Below are 5,000 nucleotides of genomic sequence, written 5' to 3'. Positions count from 1 at the left end.
ATCCGAAGAGGTGAACGACGGCGGGGATTTGACAGAGCTACGCAAGCAGTGTATGGTACGTAAACGACCCTCAGCCAGGCGTGGTCCAGGAATTGTATCCGTGGACCGCAATGTGCGTTCGAAATGTCGATGTTCATGTGTCCTGCAGTTCACACGTTGACGCGCAATTAGCTGCGTTCTTCATCGACCCACGAGCCAAGTGATCCACCGTTCAGGGTAATCGTATAAATTTTATATTTCACATATATAATTTTATTCTCATTTGTTCGACCTAATATCTCTCTTCTTTCAAAGAGAAGATAAAAGTTGATACCTGAATCTCCGACCAGCGCGCGAAGGAGATTCAGGCGTCGCCTTGGAGACGACACCGAAGCCTTTCGAGACGAAAAACGTTCAAGTAATATGTATATATTTCTCGACGTTCCGGGCGTATAGTGCATTCAAAAACCCGCGAAAGACGCAGAAGACTCGCACGCGTGGAAACGACGGGGATATATTTTGTATCCTACCCGATACTGAATCCATCGCGTGCAGTCGACCCTCGCGTTCTTCCGATCAGACGCATCTATTGTTGCGCGCATGTTTTCGCGTCGCATCGCGCGAAACGTTGCACGAATCGTACCGATCGATCGATTGAAAGCAAATAATGAAAAAAGACTTCACAGCTGGCTCTTTGCCGGTCATTCGTCCCATGTTATCTCTTGCCGCGAAATTGGCGCGCAAGAGTTGGGTGTCAGACGCGCGGCTTTAAAACGAGCTTCACGGCCGGTCCCTTCGTTACCGCTTTCGTTCTTTCTCTCGGAACGACCATGAACGAACACGACGAGCGACGCTACGGCAGACACACGTCCACGGATTCGATTAAAAAAACAGACTTCACAGCTGGCTCTTTGCCGGTCATTCGTCCCATATTATCTCTTGCCGCGAAATTGGCGCGCAAGAGTTGGGTGTCAGACGCACGGCTTTAAAACGAGCTTCACGGCCGGTCCTCTCAATTCCGTGTACGGTACACGCAAGATGCGGGTTCCACTTCCAGACTACCCGGTCCCTTCTCTCTACGAGAATCGATAGTAGAAGAACGGCTCGAAAACGCGTCTCAGAGACTAGGGGAAAAGAAGCGGTATGCGAGCGAAACGAAAACGCATTATGGAAACGTCGCGAAACAATGTTCGACGGTTGCTCGGTTCCAATCGTGCGGCCGTTTCAATTTCTCGTGCGCTTCACCGTCCCTCCGTAACTCTGGCCGATCGCGTATACCGAAGAGCCGACACGCGCAAAAACCACAGGCATTGTATACTGTATATATATATGTTACAGTCACAGCCTTCGCGCGTTTTACTCTCCGACGCGGGGTTTCCACGACGAAAGAGAGACAGTTTCGTGGCGGGTGACTCGGCCGAATCGCTACGACGGGTATTTCTATTATAGAACGAATCATCGCCACCCTTTACCAGTGCCCGACGAAGGAATCACAAGGTCATCTGGAGTTTACAATGCCAGCGACGGTAATTCCAACGAAGACCCGATAAGTCAACTCATCGTTCTATTTCTCCCCGTACAGAAAAGCGAATCGACGCTAACGCACCTCGCGCAAGCACGAACGTTCTCTTCGCGTGGATCATCCCATCGTCGAAAGATGTAAAGACGCATTGGAGATCGTGGTCTCTGGCGGGCTCATTGCACGCCCCACTGCATATCTTTCCTCGAATCGAGAATGATTCGTCCACTAAGGCTGCGAAACTACGCGTCGAGGAAACTAGGGGAAAGAAGCGGGATGCGAGCGAAACGACAATACATTATGGAAACGTCGCGAAACAATGTTCGGCGGTTGCTCGTTTCCTCCTGCGGACGTTTCATTGCTCGGGCGCTTCACGTCCCTCCGTAACCTTCGCGCGATCGCGTGCCCCGGAGAGCCGGCAACCGGTGAACCACAGGCGTATAAACTATAGTCTTCTATAGCAAGCCTTCGGCGGTTACTCTCCGACGCGGGGATTCCACGACGAGAGAGAATTTCGTGGCGGGTGACATCGGTCGAAACGCTACGACGGGTATTTCTATTATAGAACGAATCATCGCCACCCTTTACCAGTGCCCGACGAAGGAATCACAAGGTCATCTGGAGTTTACAATGCCAGCGACGGTAATTCCAACGAAGACCCGATAAGTCAACTCATCGTTCTATTTCTCCCCGTACAGACAAGCGAATCAACGCTATCGCACCTCACGCATGCACGAACGTTCTCTTCGCGTGAATCGTCCCATCGTCGAAAGATATAGCCGCTTGGAGATCGTGGCCCATCAAGTTCTTCCGTAACTCCTGCGCGATCGCGTACCCCGGAGAGCAGGCAACCGGTGAACCACAGGCGTATAAACTATAGTCTTCTATAGCAAGCCTTCGCGTTTACTCTACGACGCGGGGATTCCACGACGAGAGAGATTTTCGTGGCGGGTGACACGGCCGAATCGCTACGACGGGTATTTCTATTATAGAACGAATCATCGCCACCCTTTACCAGTGCCCGACGAAGGAATCACAAGGTCATCTGGAGTTTACAATGCCAGCGACGGTAATTCCAACGAAGACCCGATAAGTCAACTCATCGTTCTATTTCTCCCCGTACAGAAAAGCGAATCGGCGCTATCGCACCTCACGCAAGCAGGAATGATCTCTTCGCGTGGATCGTCCCATCGTCGAAAGATGTAAGACGTACAGAAATCGTGGTCCATCACGATTATTCGTAACTCTCCGAGTCGCGTATCTGAGAGTAGGGCAAACGGAGAACCACAGGCATAAATAATACTATATATTTCTTATATATAGTTAGCCTTCGCGTTTTACTCTCCGACATGGGGATTCCACGACGAGAGAGAGTTTCGTGGCGGGTGACTCGGCCGAATCGCTACGACGGGTATTTCTATTATAGAACGAATCATCGCCACCCTTTACCAGTGCCCGACGAAGGAATCACAAGGTCATCTGGAGTTCACAATGCCAGCGACGGTAATTCCAACGAAGACCCGATAAGTCAACTCATCGTTCTATTTCTCCCCGTACAGAAAAGCGAATCGACGCTATCGCACCTCGCGCGAGCACGTAACTACTCTTCGCGTGGATCGTCCCATCGTCGAAAGATGTAAGACGCACGGAAATCGTGGCCCATCAACGTTTTTTTGTAACTCTGCCGATCGCGTATCACAGAGCCGAGACGCACATACCACAGGCGTATAATACCGTTTTCTTTCGTATGGTAAGCCTTCGCGTTTACTCTTCGGCGCGGGGTTTCCACGTCGAGAGAGACTTTCGTGGCGGGTGACATCGGTCGAAACGCTACGACGGGTATTACTATTATAGAACGAATCATCGCCACCCTTTACCAGTGCCCGACGAAGGAATCACAAGGTCATCTGGAGTTTACAATGCCAGCGACGGTAATTCCAACGAAGACCCGATAAGTCAACTCAACGTTCTATTTCTCCCCGTACAGAAAAGCGAATCGACGCTGTTGCACCTCACGCAAGCACGAACGTTCTCTTCGCGTGGATCGTCCCATCGTCGAAAGATGTAAGACGCACGGAAATCGTGGCACATCACGTGTTTTCGGAACTCTGTCGACCGCGTATCTCAGAGACGACGCGCGCGAACCACTGGCATATACTATTATATATCGCGTTTTACCCTCCGACGCGGGGATTCCACGACGAGAGAGAGTTTCGTGAGCGGGTTGACTCGGAAGAAACGCTACGACGGGTATTTCTATTATAGAACGCATCATCGCCACCCTTTACCAGTGCCCGACGAAGGAATCACAAGGTCATCTGGAGTTTACAATGCCAGCGACGGTAATTCCAACGAAGACCCGATAAGTCAACTCAACGTTCTATTGCTCCCCGTACAGAAAAGCGAATCGACGCAATCGCACCATACGCGTGCACGTAACAACTCTTCGCGTGGATCGTCCCATCGTCGAGAGACGTAAGTTTCCATACTATGAATTCGCGTTTTACTCTCCGACGCGGGGATTCCACGACGAGAGAGAGTTTCGTGAGCGGGTTGACTCGGAAGAAACGCTACGACGGGTATTTCTATTATAGAACGCATCATCGCCACCCTTTACCAGTGCCCGACGAAGGAATCACAAGGTCATCTGGAGTTTACAATGCCAGCGACCGTAATTCCAACGAAGACCCGATAAGTCAACTCAACGTTCTATTGCTCCCCGTACAGAAAAGCGAATCGACGCAATCGCACCATACGCGTGCACGTAACAACTCTTCGCGTGGATCGTCCCATCGTCGAGAGACGTAAGTTTCCATACTATGAATTCGCGTTTTACTCTCCGACGCGGGGATTCCACGACGAGAGAGAGTTTCGTGAGCGGGTTGACTCGGAAGAAACGCTACGACGGGTATTTCTATTATAGAACGCATCATCGCCACCCTTTACCAGTGCCCGACGAAGGAATCACAAGGTCATCTGGAGTTTACAATGCCAGCGACGGTAATTCCAACGAAGACCCGATAAGTCAACTCAACGTTCTATTACTCCCCGTACAGAAAAGCGAATCGACGCAATCGCACCATACGCGTGCACGTAACAACTCTTCGCGTGGATCGTCCCATCGTCGAGAGACGTAAGTTTCATAGTAAGCCTTCGGCGTTTTACTCTCCGACGCGGGGATTCCACGACGAGAGAGAGAGTTTCGTGAGCGGGTTGACTCGGAAGAAACGCTACGACGGGTATTTCTATTATAGAACGCATCATCGCCACCCTTTACCAGTGCCCGACGAAGGAATCACAAGGTCATCTGGAGTTTACAATGCCAGCGACGGTAATTCCAACGAAGACCCGATAAGTCAACTCAACGTTCTATTTCTCCCCGTACAGAAAAGCGAATCGACGCAATCGCACCATACGCGTGCACGTAAACAACTCTTCGCGTGGATCGTCCCATCGTCGAGAGACGTAAGTTTTCATAGTATTAATTCGCGTTTTACTCTCC

General features: G+C 50.7%; 1 non-coding gene across 1 annotated transcript; it reads right to left on the bottom strand.

The window, feature by feature from the left end:
* Nucleotides 1-64: 64 nt before the first annotated feature.
* Nucleotides 65-219, bottom strand: LOC143175522 (5.8S ribosomal RNA). The gene has a single exon (XR_013000277.1). It is a non-coding gene; the product is annotated as a 5.8S ribosomal RNA (ribosomal RNA).
* Between the last annotated feature and the right edge of the window lie 4,781 nt (nt 220-5,000).

The sequence above is a fragment of the Nomia melanderi genome, unplaced genomic scaffold (assembly GCF_051020985.1).
Source record: "Nomia melanderi isolate GNS246 unplaced genomic scaffold, iyNomMela1 scaffold0098, whole genome shotgun sequence".
Classification (NCBI taxonomy): domain Eukaryota; kingdom Metazoa; phylum Arthropoda; class Insecta; order Hymenoptera; family Halictidae; genus Nomia; species Nomia melanderi.
This window is presented reverse-complemented; position numbering and strand designations above follow the sequence as displayed.